This window comes from Physeter macrocephalus, chromosome 11 (genome assembly GCF_002837175.3).
Source record: "Physeter macrocephalus isolate SW-GA chromosome 11, ASM283717v5, whole genome shotgun sequence".
In the NCBI taxonomy this organism is placed as follows: Eukaryota; Metazoa; Chordata; class Mammalia; order Artiodactyla; family Physeteridae; genus Physeter; species Physeter macrocephalus.
Window position 1 is genome coordinate 69,848,113 of NC_041224.1, and position 13,970 is coordinate 69,862,082.

Genomic DNA, 13,970 nt, shown 5'->3' on the forward strand with positions numbered 1-13,970 from the left:
TCTATCCTAAAAAGGTGTGAAGGATGAAGAAGGCAGATTATCCAGCAGGCCCTGGATTTAAAGGGGATGTGAAGTGGGCAGCAGGCTCTCAGTTACTACATCAGGGTGTAGCCCAGAGTGATGTCATTGCTTTCCCTCCACTCCCATGGAGCAGCTCTCCAGGGCAGCAGCCAGTGCTTCTGGCTATAATATGTTGGGTCCCAGCATCTCACTTTTTTCCCCTGTGCTTTAAACCACATCACCTGGTCCCAAATCCCTGCTCAAAATTGTTTTCCTTCCTTTCTTTCCCTCTCTCTCTTGCCTTACCTTAATTCTTTATTTCTTTCTTTTTATTTTATTTATTTTATTTTTTATTGAAGTATAGTTGATTTACAATATCAACTATAGTTGATAGTATAGTATCGTTGTTAGTATTGGGTATACAGCACAGCAGTTCAGTTATATATACATATAAATTGGGTGGACCAAAAAGTGCCTTTGGTTTTTTAAGTAAAAATAAAAGACACATTTTTCATTTTCACCAAGAACTTTATTGAACAAAGTATTCACCCTTTTGTTCCACTACCTTCTCCCATTTTCCAGGCAACCTCATTATTCCATCTTCCCAAAACTTTTTATCTTTTTGAGCAAAAAACTGTTCCAGGTGCCTTTTACAGTCTTCCAGGGAATTGAAATTTTTTCCATTAAGAGAATTTTGTAAAGACCGAAATAAATGGAAATCCGAAGGTGCAATGTCTGGTGAATAAGGTGGATGAATCAGAACTTCCCAGTCAAGCTGTAACAGTTTTTGCCAGGTCATCAAAGAAACATGTGGTCTTGTGTTATCCTGATGGAAGATTATGTGTTTTCTGTTGACTAATCCTGGATGCTTTTTGTTGAGTGCTGCTTTCAGTTGGTCTAACTGGGAGCTGTACTTGTTGGAATTAATGGTTTGGTTTTCCAGAAGGAGCTCATAATAGAGGACTCCCTTCCAGTCCCACCATATACACAACATCACCTTCTTTGGATGAAGACCAGCCTTTGGTGTGGTTGGTGGTGGTTCATTTCACTTGCCCCACGATCTCTTCCATTCCACATTATTGTACAGTGTCAAATTTTCATCGCCCATCACAATTTGTTTTAAAAACAGAACGTTTTCATTATGTTTCAGTAGAGAATCACATGTGGAAATATGGTCAAGAAGGTTTTTTTCGCCTAACTTATGTGGAACCCAAACATTAAAGCGATTCACATAACTGAACTGGTGCAAATGATTTTCAACATTTGATTTGGATATTTTGAGTATGTTGGCTATCTCCCACGTGGTATAACATTGATTGTTCTCAATTATTGTTTTGATTTGATAACTATCAACTGGTCTACCCAACCGTGGAGAATTGACCAGAGAGAAATCTCCAGTACAAAACTTCGCAAACCACTTTTGACATGTTCGATCAATCACAGCACCTTCTCCATACACTGCACAAATCTTTTTGTGCATTTCAGTTGCGTTTTTACCTTTCTTGAAATAATAAAGCATAATATGCTGAAAATGTTGCTTTTTTCTTCCATCTTCAATATTAAAATGTCTACACAAAAATTCATCAATTTTGATTTTTTTTTAAATGTATGCTGATATGACAGCTGTCACATGTAATCTAACAAAATTGTTTTGAATGAAGTTAAAGACAACTAAGTGCTACTAGAGCCATCTTATGAAAAAAACCAAACTTGGCCCACCCAATATATATATACTGCTTTTCAGATGATTTTCCCTTAGAGGTTATTACAGAATATTCACTATAGTTTCCTATGCTATACAGTAGGTCCTTGTTGGTTATCTATTTTATATGGAGTAGTGTGTATATGTTAATCCCAACCTCCTAATTTATCCCTACCTCCACCCCCCTTTCCCGTTTGGTAACCATAAATTTGTTTTCTATGTCTGTGAGTTTCTGTTTCATAGATAAGTTCATTTGTGTCATATTTTAGATTCCACATATAAGTGATATCATATGATATTTGTCTTTCTCCATCTGACTTATTTCACTTAGTATGATAAGCTCTAGGTCCATCCATGTTGCTGCAAATGGCATTACTTCATTCTTTTTTATGGCTGAGTAATTCCATTGTATGTATGTATGTGTTTGTGTCTGTGTGTGTATATATATATATATATATATATATATATATATATATATATATATATATATATATATATATATACACACATATACCACATCTTCTTCATCTATTCAACTGTCAATGGACATTTAGGTTGCTTCCATGTCCTGACTATTGTAAATAGTGCTGCAGTGAACTGTCCTGACTATTGTAAATAGTGCTGCAGTGAACTATGCATGTATCTTTTCAAATTAAGTTATCTCTGGACATATGCCCAGGAATTGGATTGCAGGATCATATGGTAGCTCTATTTTTAGTTTTTTAAGGAACTTCCATACTGTTCCCCTTACCTTAATTCTTATCACCACTCTCCATAATTCTTTAAACCTCACTTAATATAAATCACCTTGAAGCCACCTGACTCTCCAGGGGGAATAAATTCTAAATTGCACGATGATATCTGTAAAACCTTCAGAGTTCTGAAAAAGGGGAAAAAACAAACTCAAGAATGAGAAAGGCTTTACCTCCTTAATGCCTCTTAGAGCAAGATATTTTGCTCCCTAGCAAACATGCAAAATGCCCCTGGTTTTAAGTTTGAGAGCTGATCCCATGGTTTGCACTGAGGTTCCAGGAACATAATGCACATTTCAGATAACTAGAAATAAAGGATAAATAATGCATTTTGTTTGTGTCATCTCCGATTAAGATGCACCACTTGCATTCTTTAAGGCTCTCCCTGTGGGTAAGTTGTGAGTGGCTGGGAATTCACATACCAGGACAGCGGCCTGAAAGAGGATTTTTCCTCCCTCCCTCAGCAGCTGGTTACTGTTTCTCTATCCACTTCTTTGGCAAAGATTGCTTGAGCACCTACAAATGCAAGCAACTGCGCAGCAAAGAGCACAGCTCTGCCCCAGGGCACAAGGTGGGGTCCTGTCCTGAAGACTCTTGTGGGTTTACAGGAGGCCCGCCCCACAGAGGTGTGACAGGCCCTGTACTCAGGCACCTTGGCCTCAGGCAGTGCTGATTAGGGAGCTAGCTACCTGCCCAGGTAAACACTCCAGGAAACTGAATGAGCAGGACTTGGGGGATATAATCAAAATACAACTTAATTCTTACCTCTGTCTGACCTCTTTAAATGTGTTCAGTTGGGGGAACTCAGAAGGGGTGTTCCTTCCACTGGGTGAGAAACCCGCTACCCCCTCACTCCGTGATTTACAAACACAACCTGCATCACAAAGGGACTGTCCTCTGTTCTCCTGGTGTTAATCTCTCAGGATGCATTTAAGGTCAGCCTTCCCCTCTGGCGCATGGTTGGGGCTCCCACCTGCTGTTAAGAGGCCAGGCCTGGCATCTTTTGCTGTTTAGAGGCAGAAGAAGGGTACTCCACACCCTATCCTGTGCCCCAGGCCTGGCAGATGTTGAAGGTTCACTTGCCCTTGTGGGTGTTTTTATTTGTTCCTTGGAGATTCCCAACATGGGGTCACTTACTTGCGGTTTCCTTGACCTAAGTTACCACATGCTTGCTCTTAATGGTGGCGTGTAGCAACTTCAGCTTTCTTAGGAATCTGACGTACATCTCTGGCTTCTTGTTGTTGGGGTGCTTCCGCCTCTCCAAGTGGCCCCGATAAAAGGGCCCAGTGCGACCAACACAGCCTCCAGGAAGGTGGGTTGATCTCTTTCCTCACCCCATAGATGGCCAGGTGAGGCCCAGACCCTGGTCCACTGTGCTGCCAACCAAGAGATGGCACCTTGTTCTCCAGTGTCCCCACTGATCCTCAGCCTAAGGGCCTTGAGTGAGAGGCAGGCACTTCCTCACTCCCCCATTAGACAAAGGGGCTGACACCTGCTTTCTAATGGCCTTTGCAAACACTTCTCATCACAGAACCCCTTCTCCCACACCTGATTCCTTCCTTGGATCCCTGATCAGCCTGAGAAGTCCAAAAACCAAGGGAGTGATTCTAGCTCATTTCCTTCCCAACTTGTGAACCTTGGCCCTGGCCTCACTTTGGGATGCAGTATCTGCCACACTTCCACACCTGTGTCTAAACTTAAATATAGACATCCTGTTACAGGCGGCTTTACAAAGGAGGTCATACTTGACTGAAATGACATAATAGAGTATTTGAGAGATTTGTTTCCACAGGAAAAGTGCTGAGTCAATGGGATAGCCATATGAGCACATGTATCTTGATCCCTACTTCACAGCATACAGAAAAACCAAGTCCACATTGATAGTATTTCTGAATGCAAAGGGTAAAACAATAAAATTTCTAAAAAGTAATATAGGACACCTTCCTAAACTTGGGATGGGCAAAGACTTCTGAAACAGGATGCCAAACTACCAACTATTAAAAAAAAGTGATAAAGCAAACACATAACATTAAGAACTTCTTTTTGCCCAAAAACATTATTAAGGGGGTAAAAAGGCAAACTACCCAGAGAGAAAAGATCATTGAAGTCCATATAATCAAGAAAGGGCTGGTATTCAGAAAATATACAGAAGAAGTTAATAAGAAATAGTTAAATGCAATAGAAAAGTGGAAAGATACCTGAACAGACACTTTACAAGAGGACATCTGAATGGCCAAGAATCAATGACAATTTGCTCAACCTCATTAGTTATCAGATAAATTAAAATCGCAATTAGATACCACTGGATGACTAAAATTAGTAAAACAGAAAATACCATTGATGATGTGAAGCAACTGGAGCCCTCCTATGGGGCTGATGAGAGTGTAATTGGTTCAACAACTTTGGAAAATTACTTAGCAGTGAGACAGGAGGAAAAGGGGCAGGACATAAACACTAGATAATGAAGAAGGGGCGCAGCTGTTGGGATACAATAGGCTGGAACCAGCTGAAACCAAGGTGGCTTTGAGAAGAGTCCAGCCATTGACCTTTAGCTCATTATACCTTCAATGTAATACTAAAAATCACTCCCCCTTACGCCATGACAGTTCCGAGGAGGACCATAAAAGGCAAAAACTAGGCAGTGGCTCAATTCCTGGGAAATCCCCACCCTACCCCCAAATAGCAAGAATATTCCTCCCACTTGTTAGCCTATGAAATTACTTAACCCATAAAAACCTACAACCCCATGCCCTGCGGCCGCTCTCACTTTCTGAGACAGTCTGCATTCTGCCTATGGAGTGTGTATCTCTCTAGATAAACTTGCTTTCCCTTTGCTCTGGCTCACTCTTTCCTGCGTGAAGCCAAGAACTTGGTGGTCATAAGGACTCCTGCAGGTCCCAGGATGTGACATCTCCCTCTCCTGCAACAGCAGGATCTACCAAAAGCTGATCGTTCATATACAATATATATACATACTGTATATCATACCTATACAGTATGACCAGCAATTTCAGATCTTGGTATATTTCCAACGAAGATGTATACATGTATATCAAAACATAGGGAAGGTATTTCCACAGCAGCATTACTCATAGAGAACTAGAAGCAACCCCAATAATAAACGATGGTAGAATGGGTACATTGGTGTATATTCACACATGGACAAACAGCACGTTAGCAGCAGAGTATGAACGAATGACCCAGTGGTACACACAACAGACATACTATTTGACTCATTACATGAAGTTTAAAAATAAGCAAAAATAATCTACAGGTTAGAGGCCATGACAGTGGAGAGAGTGGGTAGAGGAAAAAGGAAGCAGGGTGAAGAAAAAACACAAGGGGGCAGAATGGCTGCAGATAATGCTCTATTCTTTGGTCTGAGAGGTGATTATGAAGCGATATTTGCATTTTATAACTCATTTTGATGTGAGTTTTTCTGTAGGTGTATTATACTTCAATAAAAAGGATGGGCAATAAGGATCTATGGACCATAAAAGAACTCTACGTAAAGTTAATAAATAGGCTCATGAAGGACTTCTCCAACTTTTGTCTGCACACATTTTTGAAAAACAGCCTTACTGGCATGTAGCTGGACATTTGCTAGTATGCTATTGATCATTTCACTCGGTTTGAATGCTTTTAATCACATCAGCAAACCTCGGCCCCTTCCTCCAATCCCTTCTCCACACAGCCATAAAGAACTTGAAAAGATGAATTTATGTCATGGCTTTCTCTGCCTGAAACCCATCAGTACTGCACTAAAATAAAACCCAAACTTTTAAGCCTTCATTGTTTCTTTTGGTCCTGCAACTTGTGGCCATGCCCACCTCTGCAAGCTCACCTGGCTCCAGGCTCTCCTAGGTCAGCACTTCAGGCTAAGCCTTTCATCCATCCCCAAACACGCGAGTTAATTTCTTCACTCCTTCTTGCACTTGTGATTGCCTTTGTCAGAAGAGCTTTCACAGCGCTTCCCCTCCTCCTCCCTTTATTGTAAGTGTCTGCTTCAATTTCACCCCTGCTGAGAAGACTTCTTTGACTCCCCTGTCTAAACTACCCTCCCCCTCATTTTATTGCAGGACCAATTACTTCTTCTGTAGCACCATCATAATCTGTAATAACATTGCCCATCCATCCATCCATCCATCCACCCATCCATCCACCTGTCCGTCTGTCCATCATCCTGTGTATGCTCTCTCTGGAGAATTTAAGTTCTGGGAACTTGCCTGATTTGAATCCCCAGGACCTAGCAAAGTTCAGGGCATGTAATAGCTACTCAGTAAAAGCATGCTGAAGAAATAAATGAAAATTAAAAAGGGAACTAACCGTTCAACACATTCTTCTGCTTTATATCTGAGCACTTCCCCCTTCTGTTAAAATCTAAAGTGACTCTTTCTTGAAGAATACATAACTATTGATATTTTCATTCAACAAAATTGTCTTGAGTCCCTCCTAATTCAGCAGTGTGCTGCACACAGAGGGTACACTAAGACACAGACACTGCCTACGTTTTAGTGGTGGAGTGAGACTCAAATACATTATTGTGGTTCATACTGGTTTGTAAAGAAGTCACATAATTGTAAAAAAAAATTATGAAAATGAAAACAATCACCTTTTTTTTTAGTCAGAAACTCAAAGAAACAACCAGAGAACAAGGTTTAGAAAGGTTTACTGGTAACTATTCTGACCTACCAATTTTTTTTTTTTTTTTTTTTTGTGGTATGCGGGCCTCCCTCCGTTGCAGTCTCTTCCGTTGCGGAGCACAGGCTCCGGACGCGCAGGCCCAGCGGCCATGGCTCACGGGCCCAGCCGCTCCGCGGCATGTGGGATCCTCCCAGACCGGGGCGCGAACCCGGTTCCCCTGCATCGGCAGGCGGACGCGCAACCACTGCGCCACCAAGGAAGCCCTGACCTACCAATTTTTAAAATATTGCTTAATTATTTCAATAATGCAGTTTGTATTAACACCTTTATTCTGTGGTCTAAAAGGAGATCATGTTGTTGAGATGCAGTAGCAATGATACAGGATGATATGATACAGGAAGTGAGAGTGGGCAGGACCTTCACAGAAACGACCATGGCCGGAAGGAGCAAGGGCTAGCAAACTTCCAAACACACCAGCATTAGCACCAGGAGAAAGTGTTGTGGGGAAGAAGGGACACATGCCCTGATGGGGCTCGAATACCTTCCTTACCGCCTCCTGATAGACAATCTCCCTGCCCCGAAACACACACACATCTAGTTTCAACACAGCAGCCACAGGGATCCTGTTAAACCTAAGTTGGATCAAGTTCCCCTGCCCAGGACCCTCATCTCATCTTACTCAGAGGAAAAGCCAAAGTCCTACCACGCCTGACAATGTTATGAATGACATGGCGCTCCCCTCTGATTCCCTCTGCTTCCACCCCCTCTCCGCCCAGTCTCTCCCCTCCCATCCCCTCCTGGCTGTTCCCTGAAAATGCCAGCACTCACCAGCTGCAGGCCTTGCCCATCTCCCCTCTTCCTGGACATCCCGACCCCAAGCCTCCCGGCTCCCTCTCCTCTCCTCCTCCAGATCTTCACAATCAGCTCTTGGTGAAGCCTTCCCAGACTTCCTTCCCTAAATGTTCACTGTGGGTCCTCACTGCTTCAAATCCCCCTTCTCTGCTTTATTTTTTCTCTGCAGCCTTGATCACATATATTGCACACATACATGTTGTATTTATTGTCTACTGCTCTCGTTAAAATGTAATTTCCATGAGGACATGGAGTTTGTCTATTCATTAATACACAGTGCCTGGCACAAAACAGGTACACAATGCATATTTTAAAAATCGAATTGAAATGAAATGAGTTCTGTATCTCCAAGGATGTTTCTTGTTCTTCAGCTCTTCTATCTAGAGGAGCAGTTTTCAGGATGTCTAGTGTATCCTATCATGGAAAATCTATGGCATGTTTTCTACATAGAAAGAAAAACTGGTGGCCTTAGGCTGTTCTTCACTCTTAAATCAGTTTGGAAAACTGTCAATGGATTGTTCATCTCTAAGCAAAGGAAAAACAACAGCATCAGGTTAGAAACAATCAGACTTATTTGTTCTTTTTTGCTTTTAAGTTTAAATGCTAAAATGTTTTGTACCCAGAGACTAATTAAGAAATGTATCTGCTCCCTGTAAAGGCTTAATAAAAATGTAAATGGTAATAATATTAATGGTAGATGAACTAAACATTCTAAAACAGAGAAGGAATTTTGGAAGTGTTTAAAGTTACTGACAAGACACTTGCAGACAGGGAGTCGGGTGATTCACCCACATTTTTAAGTAAGTTCCATCTGTATCACATCCAATAAAGTTGCTATTTGTTTCTATATAATCAGTGTGTGTGGCGTATGTGTGCCTGTGTGTTCTCTTGAGATAATCAGGATACAATATGACAGTACAAAATGAGATGGTTTTACAATGGGGGAGAAAGTGCTAGAACAATATCATTAAGTTCTGGCAAAGTCAAAGGCGATGCTGCTTCACATGCATGTTTTGTAAGAACATGGAGCCTTTGGGCTTCGAATTCTGTCCTGGGCAAAGTAAGTGGCCTCAGCCTGCTCCTTCCACTCTGGTGTCCCTGCTCCATCAGTATCCCTTTCATACTCTCCTCCCTCACAGTCTTCAGCCACCGTTAGCCTTTTACAGCATTTTTCAAGAACAAAAGTTGAAATCGATTAAAAAAACCTAACTCATTTTCTCCAGCATCATTTGGGAAAGACATTGATTACTCTGTCCAACACAAAACAAACTAATGATTTTCTATCCATGTGATCATTACTTAGTTTCCATTTTCTACCCATACATTTAAAATTCTCCCTTAAATTAACAGAGGCCATTGAGAAGTCACAAAGCCCAGTGACAGCTGCTGTACACAGCTTGCCCGTGTCCCGAGTTGAAGGCAAACGCTCTGCCCATCAGCCTCCGCATTGACGCCGAGGCTCCCTGAGGTTAGCACCTGTGTCTTTGTCATCAGATTCCCCACTCCTAGTACAGCATCTGACTTGAAGGAGGTGCTCAGCAAAACTCTGTTGACCAGCTGACTGAGTGAATGAAGAGATAACTGAGAAGACGGGGGATCACGTGTGTAAATGGTAGATGAAGGAAAGTTCCACCAGCACAGAGGCTGGCCTCAGCCTGTGGCAAAACCTCATGGTCCCTTGCACGGATGCTGGGCATTGAGCCCAGACATGCCATGGGCTACAAAATGCCCTGCAGTCCCTCTGAGATCAACAGAGGGAGGGGAGAAAGTGCTTCACCCAGAACCCCCCGACAGGAAGCGGGGGAGGGTGTGGAGGTGGAGTCTGATGGGCAGGGAGAGGGTGGCACCAAAAACACCCTGAGTCCCTTCTATTTCAGCAACCCCAAAGCGGCTGTGACGTTTCTGAGGCTGACATAACTCCCATTTTGAGAGAACTGGGCTGTCCTGGGCCCCACAATGAGTATGCATTCTGTGGCTGTTACCCAAGGCTTCTTGGAGGATGTTCCTGGATTTCCTGGTACATGGGCAGGTCCTCCTGGACGTCCACTAGCTGGCCCCCAAAGTGCTCCCTGGCTGGAAACTGCAGGCATGCAAACCTGCTTCTGAATGCACTTTCAACTTAGCAAATGCATAGCCACATGGCATGGAGTGACAGTCTGCACGGAGCGGTGGCCCCGAAGGCCATGGTGAGACAAGGTGTGGGAATGCTGGCTTGAAGGCAGCCTGCAGAGGGGGAAGCTGTGGCCCAGGGAGAGTGACCAGAACTGGCCCGGCTGCCACCAGCCAGGGAGCACGAGGACAACAGAGAGTTAAACTGTGTTACAGAGAATTATAGTCTTCTCAGAACCTGTTCCTGGTCATTCCTTGTGGTTATTATTATTTCTTAATCACTTAACTTGCATGTGATCATGTAAAAATAAAATCAATTATGTGGGGCAAAAACAAAACTCTTCCTGCGCTGGGGTCCACTCCTGACTGCAGAGGAAATCAGTCAAAAGCGTGTCAGGGGCTGCCAGCACTGCTGGTGCTGGGCTGCTGTGGGGCAACACTGGGGCTGCAGGATGCTCGGGCAAAAGGACCCCAGCATGACCTCGTCCACGCCTCATCTTACAGGGCCCAGGGCTTTCAACTGGCTGTCAAAAAGGAAAGTTCTGGATGCCTCGCCTGACTGTCCTGGCAGCTGTGACTCCAACCCCAGTGCCTCCTGACAGCAGAGTGGTTGGGAAGAGGGCAGGGAAGATGTTGATGGTCAGTGGTTCCCAGAAGAACCTCAGCACTTACCAGGACAGTGGAGCCCACCATGGGAGGCAGGCCCGTGGGGGAGAAGTCAGGAGGGTGATGGGGAAATGGAAGACAAAGGATGCAGGCGAACAAGAGCGGGTGGGAAAAGAGGCAAGGATCAGGGCCTTGTCTAGCTACCTTTGCCTGCATGGGCAGAAATGGCTGGAGGAAAAATTCCTGTAAGCGGGCTGGCTGGGTCAAAATGGAATTAGATGTTACATTTAGATAGATATTTAGACAGATAAATGACCCATCACGAATCACAGCCCAGTTTATATACCACCACCCACTAACCACGTGAAGGCTTGGCCCCCGGCACCCACACCAAGACTGAGCGTCTTTACTCTTTTAAATATTTGCCAACCTGGTGAACGAAACGTGGTACCTCAGACTTTGTTTTCTTTATTTCCTTAATTTGCATTTCCATGATTACTCCTGGAATTGATGAACTTTTCACTTGTATATGGGCCATTTGTATTTCTTCTGTGAATCTCTTCTGTATATTCTCTGGTTAATTTTACTTGTTTAATTTTCTTATTGATTTGAGGCACTCTTTGTGGATCATGGATATTCAACTTTTAATTAATTTCCCACGATTGGTTGCTTGTCTTTTCATTTTTTATGATGACTTTCATCTACAGAAGTTGAAAATTTAATGAAATAAAATCTGCTATATCTCTTGTATGGCTTGTGAGCTTGGTGAGCTTTGTGACTTGCTTAGACTACCCTTCCCCCAAGTAAACGCTATTCTCTGATATTTCCTTTGAATAGTCCTTGTAGTTATTTCCCCCAAAATGCTCACATGCTAACGCATCTGGAATTAACGTCTGTAAGCGGTAAGAGACTGAGCGAGGCAGTTGCTTCCACTTGGATGGCCATGTGTTCCCACACAGTTAAGTGGTGCATCTTTTCATCCCTGATTTAAAATATCACGTTTATCACACACACACAAAGATGCCTTTGATGCAGCCCTAAGGACACAAGGAGTGTGTAGTGGGAGCTGTGGTGGGGCAGGCGAGGGCCTCAAGGAACTGAGAGTAAGTTGAATGTGTGTGTAGTTCTGTGTGTGATTGTGTGGTTGTGTGTGTCTGTACATGTGATTGTGTGCATGTGGTTCTATGTGTGGTGTGTGCTTGTGTGTATGGGGGTTGTGAACGTGTGGGGCTGTCGGGACTGTGTGTGTGTGTGGTGTGTGTGGTTGTGTGACCGTGTGTGGTTTAGCGTGTGCATACTTGTGTGCGCAGGTGTGTGGTTGCTTGTGTGGATATGTTGTGTGTGTGAGAGGCATATGATTGTGTTAGTAGCTGTGTCTGTGTGGTTTTGTGTGTGTGTGGTTCTATACATGTGAGTGTGTGTGTGAGTTATGTATGTGTGGGTTTGTGGGGGGGGCTATGTGTGTGGTGTATGTTGTGTGACTGTGTGTGGTTCAGTGTGTGTGGATATGTTGTGTTTGTGAGGGGTGTATGATTGCGTTAGTAGTTTTGTGTGTGGTTTTGTATGTGTTCTGTGGTTGAGTGTGTGTGACTGTGTTAGTAGTTGCATGTGTGTGTGTTTCTATGTGTGTGCATGCTTATGTGTGTGTGGGTTGTGTGTGCTGTGTGTGTGGTCGTGTGACTGTGTGAATGTTTGTGTGGTTGAAGGGGTGTGTGTGTGTTTAGTTGCATGTGCAGTTGTGTGGTGTCAGCTAACTTGTCTCTTTAGTCCACGGGTCTGCAGACTCAGGGAAGCTGCATCTGGCTCTTACAAGGTGACTGGAATCACACAGAATCCCTGACCTTCAGGCTGAGGGGACTTTATTTTTCTCACTGGGAGCAATTCATTGGATATTTGAATGGGAAGACGACGGAGCCAGATCTCTGGTGAGCAGAACTGCCCTGCGGCAGGCAGTGACCCTGCTCACTAATCTCCGCGTTTTCTCCTGCTCCCAGGCACCAAGCAGAAGGGCATCCATGGCCCCCAGAAGCGATGTGTGGACTTATAAGTTGCTTTGGTCAGTGACACGTGAGGAGAAGTGACGGGTGTCATTCTGAGTGGATGCATCTCATTGTCGGTCCTTCTCTTATTCCCGCTGCCACGCCTGGTGACCTTCCAGACGTCCGCGGCTCTATCAGCGTGAGGGTGACGTGGAGCAGGCTTCCAGCACAGCAGACCTGTGACACAGACCTTGCAGGTGACGCCCCTGAGATCTAGGGGCTGTTAGTCACTGTGTCTAACTAACTGCTGTTCTAAGTCTTTCCATTCACCCCATGGCTTCAAACATCCTCTCTATAGATGACTCTACGCTTTAACATCCTAGCACACGCCTCACTCCTGAGCTAGGAACCCTGGGTTTTCTTTTTTGGCTCTGCTTCTCTCAACCTATGAACTTTCCAGTGCCCAGGGCTCCATCGTGGGCTCTTTTCTCTTCTCTGTCTGCACCCTCCCCCTGGGAAACCGAACCCGTACCAGGCTTGGGAAATAGCATTTCTGTACCCGTGTTTTCCAAAGACCAGTGAACACCAGTCCAGGACATCCCATTTCATTTCTGGATGGTGCCTGTGTTACTCTGGACTCTCAAAACTCAATACAAATATTGTCCCTGCCTCCTGAATTGCACTCTTGAATTGAACAGTAGTGCCTACCATAAGAAGATCCTTGAAAATGTCAAAACATGCATACACGCACACACACAATTTGAAAAAGAGGTTGGAGCAAATGTAATAATTAAAAAAAAAAAGCTTGAACAGTGTAATTAGAAAAGAAATAAAGTAAGGGAAAAAGAAGGGAAAGGTAGATGCAGCTTTATCACATCAAACAGAAAATGCAAAATCTGAAAACAGAATGTTGTCCCTATGTCATCAGGAAGCTTCTCCAACAATCATATTTGAAAAGCAACAGAAAAAACTGAAACGAGGACCTATTGTATAGCATAGGGAACTATACTCAATGTTTTGTAATAACCTATATGAGAAAAGAATCTGAAAAAGGCGATATATACATATATAAATATATATATGACTGAATCACTGTGCTGTAACCTGAAACTTACACAACATTGTAAATCAACTATACTCTAATAGGAAAAATTTTAAAATAAAACATTAAAAAAAAAAGCATTGAGGGCTTCCCTGGTGGCACAGTGGTTGAGAGTCCGCCTGCCGATGCAGGGGACGCGGGTTCGTGCCCCGGTCTGGGAGGATCCCACATGCCGCGGAGCGGCTGGGCCCGTGGGCCATGGCCGCTGAGCCTGCGCGTCAGGA